Below are 20,796 nucleotides of genomic sequence, written 5' to 3'. Positions count from 1 at the left end.
TATTTTTTCCTATATATTTTTGAATATTAATTCCAAACGACCTCATGCACTGCCGGATGTAAAATTATATATGTTGATGTGGGTGATAATTCTAAAAAATATTAAGTTAAATTACTAGTAGAATATTTCCAATTTTGTGACAGCAATGGATTTTAAAAAAACCTTTTTAATTCAAAGATTTTAGAATATCAAATTATATATAAAAAAATATTTAAAATAATATATTTTGTTCTTCTCAATGTTTTTATCCTTTTTATTTACTTTTATAGTTCAAAGATAACATTTTTTTTTGGTGGGAGGGGGATATTATAGATCTTGTGGTTCATTGTTTTAAAATAAAATATGACTTTAAATATCATCTTTAGATGTAGTTAGTTTTGAATTTATGAAACTAAACAAGGATCGGAATACAAACCTAGCTTAATTAATTTATTCAAATGAAACGTATTTTATTAAAGTTTTTAAACGATAGCTCGCTCATTAATTAATTTATTCAAATGTTGATTAACATTATTAGTTTAATTAAAATTGTATCAGCAAATAAAAAAGAATTGACCAGACCTGCCTGATCCTATTAAATTGTTAAATTTGCAAAAATGGATTTAGGGGGAAAGTCCAATTTTTTCTTCAAACCCAACTCCGCTTCTTCAAAAGTTTTAGAAAATGAGTCACCCATTACTCGATAGTTTTCAATATAAACCCAAAAATCATCCATATTCAAATTCATTTCATAATTTATTAGTTTAGTATTATTTCTAATTTTTCCCCTTTTCATCAAAGAGGTATTATTTCTTCGCTTGTGTCAAGACATAAGCTCAATGCCCAATGACATTTTATAGGAATTTATTTTGTGGATGATGCAAAAATTTCTTGCCCGCATCAAATAAAACAGACTCATATTATTCATTAAAATAATAATATATTTTTTTTTCGCAAGTCCTAAATCATTCTTTAAATTTTCCGAAGCCTATATATCTTCTTATTAATTCATAAGCTTTTAAATCAATAATATCGAACATTAAGAAAAAGTCTTTTGAGTTAAAAATATTTTTCCTATAAATGACCCAGAAGCATCCTTTCCCTTGATATCATTTGGACTATTCCAGCCAGATAATTTGTATTAATCGAGACTTTTATAGGGAACAAGTCCATACTCAGGTGAGTATGTTCTATTCTTGTTACTCTGGCTGTTTAGACAAAATTCATAAGTTTCTTTATCATTTTGAATATATACAAAAAATAATCTAATTTAAAAAGAAAATAATAAAAAGTTGCATGGAAGGAATAATATATATTCAATAATAATATTAACTAAGAATTAAAGATCTAAATGATAATCGAAACTGAAAAGTAAAGGTCTAAATATGTTTAAAATTTAAACACACCTAAGTGATAATATTTATATTTAGATATATAAAAAATTTCTAATATATTTATTTAAAAAAAATTAGATATTATCAATCAGAAAAGGAACCAATCCAATAACAAAAAATAAATATAAAAAATATTATATAAAATAATAATTAAAAAAAAATCAAATAAAAAACACCCCCCCCCCACCTTCCTTCCTGAAAAAAGCAGCAATATAAAATAATTTTGAAGCTTGCAGTAAAAAGTAAATAAATTATTTAAAAAATTAAATAATAATATTTCTAAAGGATATTTTAATATATATATTGCATATCTCATTCAAAGCTCCATTAAAAAAAATTATATTTTAAAATCTTGACTTTCTAATTGATTGTTTTTTATTTTCCTTTATTAAAACATTTTTATTTTATAAATCATTTTATTGATTATTAATTTTATAAAAATATGAATATAATTGCTACATTATTTATATTCATATTGTCACTCAATTTCAGCGATTGCCAGGGTAAGTATAATAATATTTTTATAGAAAATTTTCTTAAGATTCTTTTTTAAAATTAATTTTTCTATCAATTTGTTTAATATCGAGCCATTTTTTACGATAAATTTTCCGATTAATATAACATAAAAAATTAATTAAAGCCTTTTTATATTAATTTAAAAATTCATTCCACTAATAAAAAATTCAAGTAATATTTTTTAAATTTTAAAATGGAAGCTAAATCTTTATCAAAAGTGTGTGTTAGGAAAACATAAATACAACTCTTTTTAAACCGGTATCCCGTCTTTACAGAGAACTTTTTTAGAGAATGCAAATATAGAGAAACTTTTATAGAGAAAACAATTGTAGAGAATGTCGTTTATAAAGAATATCGTTTATAGAGAATAATTTTATAGAGAATTTATTTTATATAGAAACTTTTAAAGAGAAAACAATTATAGAGAATGTCGTTTATAGAGAATCTCATTTATAGAGAATGATTTTATAGAGAATCTCGTTTATAGAGAATGATTTTATAGAGAAACTTTTAAAGAGAAAACAATTATGTAGAATGTCGTTTATAGAGAATGATTTTATAGAGAATATTTTACAGAGAATTGTGATACAGAGAATTATTTTATAGAGAATATTTTACAGAGAATTGTTTTAGATAGAATTATTTTATAGAGAAGGGTAGAGAATATTTTATAGAATTTATAGAGAATGATTTTATAGAAAATGAATTAAGTATTATTTTAGAAATAAATTTTCTCAAAAAAACAAGCCATATGCCGTCATATAAATTCTCGGAACCCTTGAATAAAAAAAGGGAAAAAATAAAAAAATTATTCACGTTCCTGATTTGTATTGCTTATGAATAATTATGATAATATTTGAGTTTCCTATTGTTATTTTTTTAAAATACGCTTAACAATTAGAAGTAGTAGCTAAAATTATAAAAAGTTTCCTTCTTTATCAGTTTCTATTAGTGCTCCTTTAACTAGTAGAGTAACCATTTAAAAAAAACTATTAGCAACAAAGCCAGCCTTACGCCAATTGTTCTAGAAAATTTTGTCAATATTTAGTTGCTTTGTGCATTATTTTTATGGCCCGGCCCGAGTTTTTTAAAAAAAGCTTTTTTTGACCCGGCCCGTGTATTTAAAAAAATAAAATTTTAGGCTCGGCCCGGGTATATTTAAAAAAATTAAAATACGGCCCGGGTTTAAGGTCGGGCCTGTAGGTCTCTGATTTATAGGGCGCTTTTATAATTTCCCTAATAAATTGATTTTACCAATTCCGAAGAGAATCTACCCTAGGAATTTCATACGATTGCGCCAAAATTTTTTTGTATTTAATAATTTTATTTTGTTCTATTTTTTTAAACCATAAATTGAGCACGTTTTATTAAATTTTAAATCTGATTTTGCCGAAAATGCATTATAATATGTGTAGAATACCCACCATATAAATTTCAGAAGATCTTATATTGAACCTCTTAAGAAATTTTAATTTACATTAATCTGAAATTTGTAAATAGTGTTAGTAGCCAAAAAATCAGCTAAACATAATTTGGCTTAACCGAAAAATCGCCTGAAACTAATTAGACAAAATGTAGGGACTGTGAGCTAGGCTAATCGCCCGTCAGCGTTACGCAACACTAAGCCTAACCTTTATTAAAATTATTTTATATATTTATTATGTAACGATATATGACGAGCGATTAACAGAGCTCCTTAGCAGATGCCTAATTTTTGAATAATTAGTTTTCACCTATTTTTATGCTAAGCCTAATTATGCTTAGCCAATTTTTTAACCTAAAAACTTGGCTACCGTTTTGGAATTGCCTAAAATTAACCGATTGCGCAACATTAAGGGTGGGTATTCTACACTTATTCAGGTGCATTTCTGTCAAAATCAGATTTTTAAATTTAATAAAACGCACTCAATTAATGATTTTAAATGCAAATAATAACAAAAAATAAAACAATACCCATCAAACTATCGCCTTACCAAAATTAAGTTTAGTTAAAAGATCACTAGAGTACTGTCTAATATTCACAGGGTAGGCAGGGAAGACCAGGGGGTGGTTGGATCAATTTCTGTCAAAATCGTCATAGAGCCGAAAATAATTGTATCTGTATTTACAAAATACAAAAATTAATATGGAAATTCATGTGAATGTATAATATAAGTGTTAAATTGGTTGTAATGTTAAATATTAAAAAGTCTATATGTAAATTTATTGGTATATTTTAGGTGTTGAACTAATTGAAGGTTAAAAGTTATTTTAAAAAAAAGTTGTTTAATAAGTTTTAAAAATAAGTTTTGAAAAAAATAAGAAAGTAAGATGAGGTAACTTCTGGTGAAAAAAAGGGAGGCAATCCTTGAGTCTAAATTGGGTGGATTGAGAAGAAAGACTTTTGAATATTAATGTTTGAAGTTAGATTATCCCTTTCTTTGGAATTGAAGCCTCTTGAAGAATCATGTTTGATTTTGAGAAAATACACCTGATTTATTGTTTGTACATAATTGTTGTTAAGATTCAAATAAGTTTTCATTTATAACATTCTGTATTATATTGCTGGATTCAATTTTATGAGGTTGGAATGATGATGTTAAGGCATCGTTAGGAAGATGCAGGGTCCAAGCCTTTTGAAAATTTTTGGGCCAACTGAAGAATTTAAAATATATAATTGCTTATAGATATTAGTTTATATTTTTGTTTAAACCTATTGAAAATCAAGGAACGCCATTTTATTTAAATTGTATTTTCAGAAACATTTATAGTGCTTTCGATTCACAAATAATAAATTTCAAATCAAAATCTAAATTTGACCCGGTTCTATTGTTTTAAATGTTTTTTTTCAAATAAATTAAGGTTTTATTGATTACAAATGATCAAATTTAAATGCTGCTCGAATTTTGACTTCTGATGATATTATTTGTCCTATCAATGCTACTATTTTTTAAATTAAATAGGCGTTCCCTCTAGCATTTACTCGCATGCATATCCTATTCCCTTTACCTGTGTTGGGGTTCTTACGTGCTTGAAATCCTTAAAAAGAGGGACGACAGATAGTTTAGCTAGATTCACACCAGATATTGTTGATTAAATCCAATGCTTTGATAATGGTTTTATTGGCCGTTTACTAATATGATTGACAGAATTAAATAATAATGTCCTCATACTCTAAATTCTTCCTTGTATACGCCCTATTTTTTTTGGTGCAAGTTTTGTTTCATTGACCAAGCTTGAAAGGGGTTATTAAATACATAGCCTTAGGGTAATTTCTTCGTCGATTAGTCGCATAGGTTATAATAAACAGGATCTATTCTAAGGCCAGTTTTTCCCTATTTCCCTCACAGTTAGGCTTTGGAGTTAGAGATAGGTACAAAGTGACTTGAGCGTAATTTTATAAACACTTAAGCGGATAAGGTTTTCTGGAAGTTAGACTTCAGAAATGCTTTCAAAAGCACTCATGAGCCCATTCTTATCCTTTTTTAGAAAACATTTCGAATATTGGAATTTCCTTAATTCCTGCTCTTCATTTCTCTTGTTACTCAAATTTGGGGAATTTTCCATAATTTAGAAGGCAATCCACTATGTTATTTCCTCTTTACTATAGGTATTAATAATTTTATCAAAAATCTGAAGCCTGATTTCAAATTAGACCTAAATTTGATATCTCGATGATGGCTCTTTTAACGAATCTTTACCCAATATTATGTTGGCCATCGAGTACGTTGAAATCGAAGCTAAAATTGGTCTTAGCTTAAATATAAAAAAATGCGAGATATCCCTCATCAATAAGGATATTATCCCTCCCCTAGACTTTAAAATTATTTCATAGGTTCTCCCATCAGCTTTCCAACTTCCTTTTGTCAAAATTATTTTAACAACTTGATTCAAACCCTTTTAATTTAAGAATCTTCCTCATCCCACGCTCCAGTTTTTTTTCCTGACCCAAAAAATGTTTTTTTCTTACCTAATTTCTTCCACATCTTTAACTCCCCGGGCGTTCCAATATAATTCCCTCAAGTCCTACGATTTAAAATTAAAACATTTCATCGAATCCCTTTTAGTTAAATTTTCTGATTTTAATTGGTCATTTGCCTCTCTGCTGGCTTACCATAGAGTTATAATAATATTATCAGCAAATACAAAGAAAGTAATAGTACACCTGCCTGATCTAATTATAGCGATATGAGTTAAAATTGTTCAATTTAAAAAAATATGTATAAGAGAAATCTTGAATAAAGGCTTAAATTAATGATTTAAAATTATTATAATTTTTCATATGGTTGTAATTCAGAGCAGGAATTTGGACACTTATTATTCAAAAATTTGAAATTGTTTTATTGTTAAATTTTCTCATAAAATATCAATCCCTATTTGTTCCATGTTCAGAAAATATCTATAAAAATATGATTTAAAATTTTTAAATTACCGGATGTGAGGCCTTATTCTGAGATTAAAATTTTGAAATGAAGTTAGTAAAAATCTCTTGAACTAGGTTTATATTAAAGTTATATATGCTCTAAATTATAATATTTTAATAAAAATATTTACTATTGCATCTTGCAGGGTTTACATGACAGGATTTTCAATGAAAACTTTTTTCTTCTATCCATTTATTTCTCTTATCTTCCTTTCCTCTCCTTTCCTTTTTTTTGATAGTGCCTGTTAGATCATTTAAAATATTTTTGGAATTATATGTCGCAAAATATGATATTGATATCCAATATATTGAGTGGAAGAAGAAGTCTTTAAAAAAAAATTTTAATCTAAAAATAATGCTATTTAAAAAAAATCATATAAATTTTTAGTTTTTTTACATAATTTATATTTAAGGAAATCGAGCTATGTTTCCTTTATAAAAATCTTAAATTAATTGATAATATGTTTATCTCTTAATTAAATATTTATTTCCCCCTTACCTACCCTCTACTTCCTATCCCTTTCTTTCTTTCTTTCTAAAAAAAAGGAAATCAAAATAACAAAGATGAAACAACTCATAAAATCATAATATGAATATTCTATAATTTGTAAAAAAAAATTTTATATTATGATAAAATATTTACGAATTATTTTACATATTTGCTTTCTTTTTACGTAAAATTCTTAGAAAATATAATTTTTTTTTAAAAATTATAATTATTTGCTGAGCTTAAAAAAACCTTCAATAAAATCTTAACATAAAATGACAACATAATATAATAACACATTTTTTGATATGAATAGATAAAATTTATATATATCAAAGGATTTATAAAAATCTTTTTATATTAAATTAAATATTCATTCCACTAATAAAAAATTAAGAAATATTTTTTAAATTTAAAAATGAAAGCTAAATCTTTATCAAAAGTGAAGTGTGTTAGGAAAGCATAATAAAACTCTCTAATCCTTTTACAACACTTAAATTTTTATGTCCAGTGTTTCTCTCTTTTTAATAAATTTGCATTTTTTGTATTTATCTAAAAATTTTAAAATTATGTGCCTTGTTTCATTTTAAAACAAAACTTGGTTACATTTTACTTTTGAATTTTACCCAATTCCTAAATAAATATATATTGATATAAATTTAAGTAGTTATGTATGACCAACTTCTACATTCTAACCCCAATTTTTTAATCACCCTTAAGACATTCCAATCTATTTTATTCAGGGTTTTAACATTTTTACATGATTGTATTTACTTTTTCTACTTATTTATATTTAAAAAATAATCCAAGCCTCTGTAGACATGGATACTGCTAACTATGATTTCTAAATTTTCACTTATATAAAATATCCAGGGAAGGATTTTAAATATGATAATTTTATTTAAAAGTTATATTGAAATGTTAAATATCAAGCGGCATCATTAGGTAGGTGCAAGACTCAAGCCTTTTTAAAATTTTTGAGCCAATTGAAGAATATAAAATATATAATTGCTTATAGATATTAGTTAATTTTTTTGGTTAATCTGATTGAAAAACGCTATTTTATTTTTAAGTCCTAAAGTTTTCTGGTTTTAATAAGTCATTTCCAGAGATGACATAGATTTTCACCCCCCCCCCCCAATTTTATGACAATTGATTGTTTTCCGGATATCCTTTAATGACTCTATTTCTTAGCTTGTCGAGTTAAACGATCCAATTCTAGATTCGACCAAACAATCTTGGCTTACTTTAGTTCTTCAAAGTTCGACCACCTCATTTTCAACTATTTAAAGAGTTTAATACTTGCCATGTTTCAATATCCATTTGAAAAACTTTGCTCGTGTCCCGATCTAATAAGCCTTCAACTTAATTAGAAAGCAGAAAAAATTCTAACCGTCATGAATGCCTAGACGCTATCCCGAGTAGGAGAAAGGAAATGTTACTTACGAACTATGAGTTCCAAATTGTCATTGGCTAAGGCTAAGTTGTCTAATCCCGTCTGTTGACATTAATGCATATATTATGTTCTATTCAATGTTTTTAACCTTTTTATTTTTCAAAACATTTTTTTTAAGGGGGGGGGGGTATGGAGGGAGCATGATTTTATATTATAGATCTCGTGGTTCATTGTTTTAAAATAAAATATGACTTTAAATATCATCTTTAAATGGCTTAGTTAGTTCTGAATTTATGAACTTTAACATTTCTATATCGGAATACAAGCCCCGCTTAATTAATTTATTCAAACGGGTGATTAGTTTTAATAAAATTGTATCAACAAATAAAAAAGAATTGACCGGATCTGCCTGATCCTATTTCAATGATATGAGTTAAAATTTTTCAATTTAAAAAAATGGGTATAGGAGTAAGGGCATTTTTACAAGTCCAATTCCGCTTTTTCAAAAGTTTTATAATTTTCAATATAAACCGGAAAATCATCCATATTCAAAATCATTTCAAAATTTAATAGTTTACTATTATTTCTAATTTTTCTTTCCCTTTTTACCAAAGAGGTATTTTCTTCGCTTGGGTCAAAATATACTAAATCATTCTTTAAATTTTGTAAAGCCATGATATATCTTCTTATCAATTCAAAAGCTTTTAATTCAATCGATTTCGACTGTAATATCAAACATCAAGAATATCTCTTATTGAGTTAAAAACATTTTTCCTATAAATGACCGAGAATCATCCCTTCCCTTGATATCAATTCGAGTATTCCAGCCAGAAAATTTGGGAATAGTAATCATATTTCACATATTGAGTCTTTGATTTTTAATTTATAAATGGAGATTTTTATAGGGAACAAGCACATACTCAGGCAACTATATTCTATTCCTGATGTTAATTGGCTATTTAAACAAAATTCATAAGTTGCCTTATTATTTTTTGAATATATATAAAAATATTCATTTTTTTTATAAAAGAGGAAATAATAATAAGTTGCATGGAAGGAATAATATATTATCTAATAATAATCGGAACTAGAAGTATAGATCTAAATATCTAAACTGGTACACAACACCCGGTCACATACATTCTTGAACAGCACACGTAGAGTGATTTCTGAAATTTTATTTGCGTCTTTAATGCTTATATCGTATCCATTTGTGTATCTTCAAATAAGCAGGTATCGAATTTTGTTTTCTATAATCACTTACCACATATTCAACAAATTAAGCGATAATTTTACGCGTTTTTATATAAATTCAATTATAAAACTCTATTTTATTGTATTTTGATTCTCTTCCATAATCATACATATTTTTATATAATCGTAACATAACGATCACTCGGTATTAGATAGATCGGGTAAAATTACTAATTGGTTAGGAAATTTTACTATATAAATCTATTCCGTTGAATAATAAAATTTATCAGATTGAATCGTCTGAATAAGAATTGTTTCTAACCAGCCTCATATTACATGCTTTCCTAATAGCAGCCAAGAGTAAAGTAGTTTATATTTCTCCTAAAATTGACTTAACTTCAATGTTAATATTGAATCTGTTTAATGATATTTCCTAATAATTTTTCTATCTCAATCATCTAATAATTCTATCACCTTTCCACACCTTCATTTAATAATCCTATAGCTAAATATTTTTTAAAATTGTTATTATTCCATTCACACTCATGGAGTTGACAAATAATTACCTCAAATCTTAATCATCATTAACTATTCAAAATATTTTTTACAAAACTAAACATATTATTCCTAGTTTAGTGATTAGACATTCTGATAGTTATTCTTTATTTTTTCTTATTTACAATTATAGATGTTTAGTTGAAAAATAAGCAATCATATCATTTTATAAATAACTATTAATCGTAAACACTTTTATATTTAGTCGCTACTGAATTTATCTGCTTATCATGGCTATATTAATGCCACAATTTAATACCAGTCTATCAGATTTTCACTTTTTACAAGTCTTTTTTTCTTCTTAAAATTAATTATTAGAAATGGCCCGATATTTTGTAATATTATTTAACTTAAATTTAATGTATTTTTTTTAAAATAAATATTTTAGATGACGCAGGTATAATATTGAATTTATAAATAAAGATTATTTTAATAAATTATTCTTCCATATTTTAAATCGATTATATATCCCAAAATAGTCATTGAGCAGCCAAATTATACATTTTCAATCATTTTATCGAATACTATTTTGGTTTCTAATATGTACTCTCTAAATAAAAATTATTCGATTCGAATTCGAATCGAGGAATAGGTAAATATATTATTCATCAAATAATTTTTTATATTCGATCGAATTTTTCAAAATTAAACGTATAATTTGATTTTTTCATATTATTCCAAATTTATCGTATATATTTGACATCCTTAAATTTTTTAAACTACTCATAAATTATTAAAACGTATTAATAAATATTTAAAATTATTGTAAGTATTTAAAATGGTCCTTAAGGAAAATTTTATTCCTTAAAATTTTATTTCTATCACTTAAGTTTTTTTTATCAGATTTTATTATATGCAATTTTTCTATTTGAAAATACAAATCAATTATGAATAATGCATATATTAGATTCGATTCATATCTTTATAGGTATAGGTTATCGTTATAAGATTATTGTAACTCATGTGTTTTTAATATCTGCAATCATCGAACTATTTTTTATTCTCTCATTGAAAAAATCTCCTTAATTTTTTTTTCAATTAATTTTTTAAAATTCATATACAAATATGATAAAATATATAAAAGAATGATACAAATATATATTTTTATAAAAATAAAAAAACATTTAAAAAAAAAATAAATATCAGGGGGCGTGGTCGAACCATAATGTTTTAAATATTTGATAGTTAGATCTAATTTTAGAGACGGCGATTTTCTGCTTGAGTTTATATGGAGTTTCTTTTATTGATTTTGATATTATTTTGAAGAGATCTAATGCCGCTTGTCCAAAAGAGCATGTTGATGTAGCTGCTATGGGAACAAAGTGGTTGTCACACAAGGTGTGAATATTTTATAGATTCGGCTCTGTTAAGTCATGTGAATTATTGGATGAGGCCATGGGATTAAAGCAGGAACACCACATTAAGGGCTTTACCAATAAAAAAGGTACTATTGTTTTGCCGTCAGGGCGCTTTTTATCTAAAAAAGATGTTGGTAAATTACATGAAAAATTTGCTTTATTTAAAAAGATGCTATTATTGAATTTATTTTATTATGTCGGCTAATTTTTGATATAAATTTATAGTGGAGAGCGTGTCTCCCATAAGCGTCTACCAATTGATTCCATTATATGCAAGTATATTGTTTTAAGAAAGGTACGCCCAGGCGTAAATTGATTGCATAACGAAAGAGCAGTTATCTACACTCTATATTTATCTAAGGGCACATATTTTAGAGTTTTTTTAATTTTTCTTATTAACTTCTCTTCTTTTTGTTTCTATCTTTATTAACTCTGCTATAATATTAAAAAAATAAATAGACTTAGGTTGTGTTTTTTCTTAACATTAGTATAAAATATTTGTATTCCATATTAAAATCAATCAAAAAAACTCGTTTTTCAAACCGACCCCCTTCGATTTTTTTAAAAATTGATCTATTGATAGTACATATGTTAGCGGCTTTATAACAGTGGGTTATTTTATCACCTAGCGCGTATCAAATTTAAAAATTTTATTTTACCAGAAATGTATTCCATCACGTTTGGAATACCTACCCTATGCTCATATAATTTTGCCATGAATTTTTTAAAATTATTTTAATTTATATTAGTTTTTCTATAAATTTTTTCTATAATTTATATATTAAAAGTTTAAAGGTAAAATTATCTGCAATTCATAAACTGAGTGTTCAAAACATGATGAAATAAATTTCCGGTAAAATAAAATTTTTAAATTCAAAAACGCGTTCAAAAAATGAATTATGGTTGAAAATTATGTAGGAAAAACACATTGCTGAACCAATAAAAATGTAAAATTTTACTTCAAATCGGATTATTTTATGACATGTGCCGATTTTTAGAAACGACAAAATTTAAAATTTAATTTAAAGTATCTTAAGAAATAATAAAGTTACAAACATTACAAACATAATTTATATTTTATTAAATAGTTCTAGAATAGATCTATATGTTATATTTTATTAAATATAAGCCGGAAATAACTATGGAAATTGCTTTTTTTTCTTTCAATTTTTTTTAGAAATAATATACTCTCTAATATTTGTACGAAATACTAGATTGGGGCGAATACTGGGCTAAATGTTATTGTACTTTAATAATAAGTTGTATTGTTTGAATTCTAAATTAATCAAATATATTGTAATATATTTTTTAAAAAGTGTTAACATTCAAAAAAATAAAGTTAAAACTAAAGTCCTAAAAAAAACTCTGACTAGCAAAAAATATTTACTAGATTGTACTATATTTTTATAAAAATACAAAACGCCTTAATTCCAAGAGTAATCTTCATTATTGTTATTGATAAATTTTACATCTACAATTTTCTCCGAGAATAAATTAGGCTTCATTAACCAATTTATTTATTAATTTCAATAACTATTATAATTTCATAAAATTAATAAACATTTTTTATTTCCCACCAAAATAATTAAAATGTTTACAAAAAGAAAAAAAAGTTATTTCAATCTTAGTAATATGATGCAACCCTTTCTGTTAAAATCACAATAAATATGTTATCATCTCAGACAGGTTATTCATTTATGAAATTATGGGAGAATTAACTTACTTGGGATTCATTGTATATTCGCCAGCAATGTTGAATAAAACCAATTTCGAACATTTAAACAGCCAAACACATCCTGGAACACAAAAATTTCATGCATTTATTTTCATGAAAGAAAAAATGAAAGTCAAATTTTATTCGAGTTGATTAAATGATAAAATGTATGATATTATTTATTTAGTTTATTATTATTAATTTGCATATTTTTATGTATAAATAATTATCTAAATAAAATTATAAATATTTTTACAATTATTTTAAAATAAAATAGATAAATTTATGTTAAATACGATACAATGCTTATTAGTGATCTGCATTGGACCTAATTTTATAAGTCTGAAATTTTTATAAAGATAAAAGGGCCCTATCCCAAACAATATCTTTTATTTGTCCCGAAAATATTAATAAATTGTTCTCAGCCCGAATTTATTTAGATATAGATTTTGTTCTAATAGTTTTGTATTACATTGAACAAAATCGTTTGCAAAAATTTTATAATATATTTATTTCATTTCGAAATCTAAGGTCGACTCGGTCAAAATTATTTAAAAATATTTTTTTTTTCCGGTCATGGGTTACTTTATTTGAATATTTACTGATATGATATGATGTCAAAATGTATTAGCAAATAATTAATTTTTTAAAAAGGTAAAATAAATAAAGGTGAAAAATTATAGAAATAGAATTTACGGGAAAGGATAGGGGATAAAAAAAAGGAAGCTTGGAAAATGGAAGGTTATTCAATGGAAGAGATGAAGCTTAGATAGTTAGAACAAATGATGGCGGTAGCAAGTCTTTGGCGTAAGAAGAGGGATTCCTTGGTCAGTTTTTTCGCGGATCCGTTTGCAAAAAATGTTGGGCTTTCTACCGTAGGTGGTGAGAATGGTGCAGGCGATGGGTATGAATAAGAAAGGTTAGTATATAGACCACCATTAAATTTTTTAAAAAGGGAAGAAGTTAAGGTTATATCTTCAATTGATTTGATATGGGATACAATATTATCGTATAATTATATAGATATATATCTGTTAAATTATTTTGCCCAATATCATTATAACTTAGTGTTCGGAAGCCAGATAAAAAATATAGCCTACCTAGTTTAGTTTAACACTATAAAGATAAACATCTGATGAATTCTCTAAATAAAAGCCGTTGACTACATAACACCTAAACACCCGTTTTCTTTACCAGCCTAATATAATGAAGTATTTATTCTGAAAATTTACTTACATCCTTAATGATAATATCGCATTCATTTGCTTCTATAAATATGAATTGATGTTTAGCTCTTAATATGATCCATTGTAACAATCACCCATTCCACATCTTCATAACATTTTGAGATAATTTTTATACAATTGTAAACATTATATTTATATACATGGTGTCACATGTGATCTCTGATTTGAATCTCATATTTCTAATATTCAGCTTAATTAAAACTGTTATTATTTGATTTCTCATTTAGCTTAGCTAACTTTTACTTTAAATGTATCCTATTTTTATTGTAATAGATCATTTCGGGCATCACAATCTTAACCAAAGTTTTATATACCTGCAATGAAAAGGCTCTCGTTTATTTATATGTTTTTATTAATTTAGCAATCGATATTAATTAAAAATAACATTTAAATTGATATAGAAATAAAATTTAAAATTATATTTAAAAGATTTTAAAAAAACACAATTTGTGGGCTAGATATAAATATTTGTGGTATTTCCTTTTTTTCGCTATATCTAAGGGATCATAATTATTATTAAAAGGGGCGAAAATGTCATTATATGTAAAGTTCTAATCAGGGTTGGCAAGTCGGTCAATTGACCAGTCAAATTCAGTCAATTGACCGGTCAATTGACCGGAGGAGTATTTGACCGGTCAAATACTGTCAAATACTCTAAAAAAATTAAAGGAAAAATAAATTAAAAATATGTTTAAAAAAGGGGAAAACGATGTAAATACATGTGATCACAATGTTTGCTTATTTTTTGTGTCTACAATATCAAGAGGAGAACTCACTAGTAGTGAAATTAATGAAGTATGTGATATAATTCAAGAATTAGCTATTTTACAAGGAAGTGATGACCAAAATATTTTAAGTGATATAATTAATTTCAGAAGCAAAAACAGCATGTTTAATATAGCAAATTATGTGGAAATTAGTAATTTCCAGATACAATAAATTCCGACCTATAGTTAATAGACTAAACTTTGTCTACCCTGCCCATCAAGAGACTAACAATTCCTAGTTCTACTTCTTCTTTAGAAAGAAATAGGTCGATTTGGGTTAATATTCTTATGAAAATAGAAATCGATTGAAGATATAACACATAAGAAAAATTGATTAAAAAATATTAAAGAAAATGATAATATTGAATATGAATCAGAACAAAACTCTGCTACAGATAGCTACACGTTAGTTATTGAATGACAATGAATTTAATAAAAAATTAATATTATAGATTCATTTTACTATTATATTCAAAATAAAGTTAATATTAAATTAAAAAAACATATATTTGAATTTGACCACATTTGACCGTATTTGACCATATTTGACCGGTCAAATATCGGTCAATTTAACTAAACGTATTTGACCGGTCAAATGCACAACCCTGGTTCTAATACATGTGTTTCCCCATATTCCATATGGTTAACGTATGCCCATCAGGCCGAGTTAGTTATAAAATCGTAAGTGTCTCTTGGTTTGAAATATAAAAAAGCATCGGCTTTGAATAATAAATTTTGGATTATTTATTAATTCTTTCGTGCCTTACTAGTGAATTAGCTGAATCAATCATTACCCCGCATCTTTTACAGTTGCAAGATAGAGATATGTATAAGACTAGTGTGTTGTTAAGGTTTATCTAAATTCCTTACTTGTCAACAGATTTTTTTTTAACATGCTTATATAATAACCTTCCAATAATAGGTGTGACTTATTCATTACCTATGAACGAAGGTTAGTGCACTGCTGTGTTATTGCTCGAAAGTAGATGACAAAGCATAATATGATTGAAGCATCCCAATTTTATAATTTGGAGAATTGATAAATTATGCCCAAGGATGTGTTGACAGACCATAACAAGATTTTGTTTAAGATGGATTTCAATAGGTTTAATAAATTTAAGAATGAGATTTTAGTTTTTTAATAAGGATGAAATAAAAGAAACTATTGCAAGGGGTGATGGTGATCGTAAGCCAATTCTGCCAGATTTTGTTGGAAGAGGGGGAATTTTAGGTTGTCTATGTTCTAGTAAAAATTAAAATTTTTATTCATATTATGGTAATATAAATATAAATCAATAGACGCCTGATGATCTAAGAATTGTAATTTGGGTATATCAAAATTTTTAAAATTGTTTTCTTTTTAATAAGGATTTTCTGTGTTCTAAAATATGTATAGCTGTAGATTTTCCTATTGGTAACCCAAAAATAAAGATTAGGGAAGACATTTGTAGTTGAATATATTTCACTAATGTTGAAGTTTTTAAATGATATCTGTAGCTCTAATTATTTTATTTATAGGACACTTTAATGAGCCATCATCCAAATACCATATATTGTGGTGTAAATTGGGTTTTATAATTTTAAATATGTTGTTTGGCTAAGCAGAATAAAGGCGGAATGAGCGGTTCCCCTTTCTGTATTCCTTGGCTAAAAGAATTGTATATTCGCTATATAGTAATGGTAACTTTACTAGATATAATTGAAATAATCAGGATAAACATCTAAATAGCTCTAGATTAAATTACAATTTGAAATATTAATGATATTTTTATATTAGTTTGAGGAATGCATATTCTGAAGCAAGGATTTCGCGAATAATCCTTGTTGCCCTGCTAACTGTTTCACTCTCCATTAATGCCAAACCCTAATTGAATTAGAGAAAACAATTCTCATAGGAGGTTTTAATATGTTTGCATAAAATATTTGAGACAATCTTTCTTATAACTCCCCCTGTATCTATAAGACAGATGCCTTTATCTGTCATTTGTAAGGCAATCATTCATACCAAAAGAATATTATAAATAATGGATGAGACAGACCTCTATTAGTTTATAGGATATGTAAATACATGCAATAGAATCAGAGATTAATAATTGTCTATATTTATCAGATCTTATAGATGGACTGGCCTGATACTATTCAATCCTCCTATGGAGTCTGTAATAATTGCTTCAGGCACTGAATTAATTTGATGGAAAATGTTAACGAGAAAGGATTGTTATTAACATTAACTTAATGTTTGGGAAGCAGTTCATTGAAAATTTGGTTTGTATCAGGAGAAATTTGATCATTGCTAAAAAAATTGCTTAAAGTACTTCACTATTGAAATTATTATTTTTTGATATAGTTTTGTCCAAAGATTCGTCTAAAAATTGTTTTTTAATAAAATCATTTTTTTAAAAATTATTATTAAGAAATTTTATTATATTATCTTTGACTTCTGGGACCTGGATGTGAAAAGTAAAATGAAATAACCTTTATCATAATAATAAATTATTGCAATCTTGTAATATTGATATATACTTAAAAGAATTGTATTACTAATTTGTCTCCCCGGGGTATCCTGGATATGCTGGAGGCAAATGTTTATTGGAATAAGTGTTAGCCCATGAATGATCTCGATCATTAAAATATTTTAATTTTAGTTCTTGATAAATAAGTCTACTCATAATTATATTTTACACAAATTTTTATTTAAAAATTAATTACATAAACCCGAAAATCAAATACTTCTTAATATTTTTATTCTAAACATATATCTTTTAAAATAAATATCGCTAGTTTCAATCTTAACTAATTTAGAAAATATAAAAATAATTATAAAATTCTGAAAGTTTTATCATTTTAATCTTAAGAGAAGAAAATCGTTTTGCTTGTTTTCTTAATTTTAATTTTGCATTCTTTGACAATTTTCTTCCCCTTTATATATTCTTAGAATTCTGGTCCTTAATACGAGCTGGTTTTCCTTTTTTATCCTTAACCAAATTTATTATATGATTTATATCTCGATTCATATACATAAATAGTATGTCTTTCTATTTAGTTCCTTAAAAGATACTCTAGAAAACAAAGCTTTATTATGTACAATTAGAATTTCCATTGAAAATCTCAAAGTTGTTGATAAAAAGATGTAATTTATCCTCCGAAAATAAAAAGGTGTGATATCCATTGAAAAAAGGAATTATTATAAAAATTCTTAGATAAAATGTATTAAAAATGTATCGAGAATGAAATTATACAACTGATCAAAAATAAAATAATGCATTAAAATATCCACAGTTTTAATAAATAGATAATTTCTTATTCTAACCATTGACTTATGGTAATAATTGTTTTAGTTAATTATGATAAAACTCTGCTCTTTAATTTCATAATTACAGTTATACTATATATATACAATTATAATGATTTGGGACATAATTTTTATTTTTTTAAAAATATTTATTTGATATAGGACAAATAAGGAAAATGTTATTCACTTTATCAAACCCAGAGGAAGTGGTGTCTTGGAAGGTTCCCCGTGACAACACAAATATATTAAATAGAAGTAATATATGTGGCATCTTTAAATAATTCTTTTTGCTTTATTTAAGGTTAAGCGTATTCTCGAGAAAAAATTAATTAAACCTTATTTTTAACTACTAGAGTTTTTTAAATTAAGCAAGTATAATAAATCTGATAGATATTTTTGTAATGTTCATGAATAATCCATTTACTTATATTAGAAAAAAGAGGCATTGAATCAAGCAAAACTGATGAAAGTAAAATATATAACTCTATTTATAATATATAAAAATTGGTATATAACTCTAATTATAATATATATAAATTAATAGTATAAACTTTTTATTAAAATAATATACTATTAATTCATCAGAATCAGGCGCTGAAATTAACGAAGAATGTTTAACAGATTTGCATAAAATTTCATTATAAAATATATAATATAATCTTTGGCCACTTCCAAACACGACGTTTTTTCAAAACTTTTTCCGAGGCACGTTTTTCGCAATATTTTTTACTTCCAAACAGCAACGATTTATATTTTACAGCTGATTTTTTAAAAATGAATCTTATAACTAAATATTTTATTATGAGACTTTATAAAAAAAAACGAAAAGTAAGTATAATTTATAAAGAAAGAGATCTGTATATGATCTATATCAATTTAAATGAGAATTTAAATGATTCGCAATTCTTTCACTATCTTGGATTATCTAGGAATGTTTTCTATTATATACTTAACAAAAATTTGCACTACTTTCTAAAGCTATAGAGTGTTCAGTTGAAAATGCTGATAAAATTATATCTACAATTACTCTTTTACATAATATTATTATTGATTATGATAAAAAGAATATACACCTAATATTTTTCCTATTACTGAAAATTTAGGGATCAGTAGATCTTTAAATGCTTCAAGTTCTAATTCAAGAGAATTTAGAGAATTATTTAAAGACTATTTTAATTCTTAAATATATGTTTAATTTAACATTTTATCATTATATATTAAATAAATAAATTACTTTTGTATGTGTATATAAATTAATAAATTAAATTTGTATGTTTATATAATACATAACTATTTAAACATCAACATTTTCTACTATAATATTATTTATATAATTATAAATAAGAGTTTGCACATTAATTTTCATGGCGTCCTTAACTTCATTTGGCACCTTCTTTACATTATCAACCAAAGACAGGCACCATAATCTATCTGGGTCATTATCAATTTCTAACATTTTGTCAAAATATCTTTCCATTGGGTCTTTTGTTACTCTAGCCCTTTTTACAAGTCTTACATTCTCTATATTATCTGTGATATTATTTAGTGTCTTTCTTGGTGTGGTGGAAGTAGTAAGAAATGATAGTGAATCATACCATTTCGATGGAGTGCTAGCTTTTGCAGCATCCCCTGAATGCACTTCTTCTCTCTTTCTCTTTTCCTTTAAATAAGAATCCCTCAAATTCTTCCATTTTAATTTACAGACATTTGGGGATGAATCAAGCCTGGTAAATAATAAAGGATAAAAAATAATTTTATTTAAATAAAGATATAAATTATTAAAATTCATATTCCATGCTTACTAATAAATAGTATCTAATTAAAAAGCTGTTAATTAAAAATTATTATTATAAAATAGTCAATATTTTCAATATAAAGTCTTGTTCTACTTTTTAGCACATAAAGTCCATAGTTCATCTGCTAATAATCTATTAGAATAATTATCATTAGATTGGTTCCATAACATGATCTTCTACAAAATTTATCAATTCAGATACAAAATTTCCTCTAAAATCATTTCATTTATTGAATATTAACGTTAAAAAAAATTACTTATTCATTTCAATTGTATCAGACGCCATTTAATCGTTAAAAATAATCAAGCTAGTTTGTTATTAAAATAATCGCAAAATCGTATGCATGAAAAAATCGTTTGGTTTGGAAGCACACATCTATTAGGCTTAATTTGTTATTTATCGCTTTGAAAAAACGTCGTGTTTGGAAGTGGCCTTTTGGAATTTTTAACGTTATTAATTTTCATTTATTCATTATTTTAGTCTTTTCTTTCATTCATTTATTTCCTTCATTTATTCATTCATTTATTCTTTCTTTTATTCTTTCATATAATCATTCATTTATTTTATTCATTCTTTTTAGTCTTTTACTTCATTCATTTATTTCCTTTATTTATTCATCATTCATTCTTTCATTCATTTATTTATTTCATTTATACAATTCAATTCATTCATTTCATTTATTCATTTCATTTATTCATT

The 20,796-nt window shown here is 25.5% G+C and overlaps 1 long non-coding RNA gene across 1 annotated transcript in view; it reads left to right on the top strand.

Moving 5' to 3' along the window:
- Positions 1-1,825: 1,825 nt before the first annotated feature.
- The window catches only part of LOC135930443 (uncharacterized), a 33,530-nt gene continuing 14,559 nt past the window's right edge, over positions 1,826-20,796 (top strand). The window contains exons 1-3 of the long non-coding RNA XR_010572769.1: positions 1,826-1,876; positions 18,464-18,556; positions 18,735-18,770. This is a non-coding gene — a long non-coding RNA (uncharacterized LOC135930443). The remainder of the gene's footprint in view (positions 1,877-18,463; positions 18,557-18,734; positions 18,771-20,796) is intronic.

Source organism: Gordionus sp. m RMFG-2023, chromosome 5 (genome assembly GCF_954871325.1).
Source record: "Gordionus sp. m RMFG-2023 chromosome 5, tfGorSpeb1-WG-v2, whole genome shotgun sequence".
NCBI classification, from domain to species: Eukaryota; Metazoa; Nematomorpha; class Gordioida; order Chordodea; family Parachordodidae; genus Gordionus; species Gordionus sp. m RMFG-2023.
The sequence above is the reverse complement of the archived record's forward strand: the minus strand, read 5'-3'. Positions and strand labels throughout refer to the sequence as shown.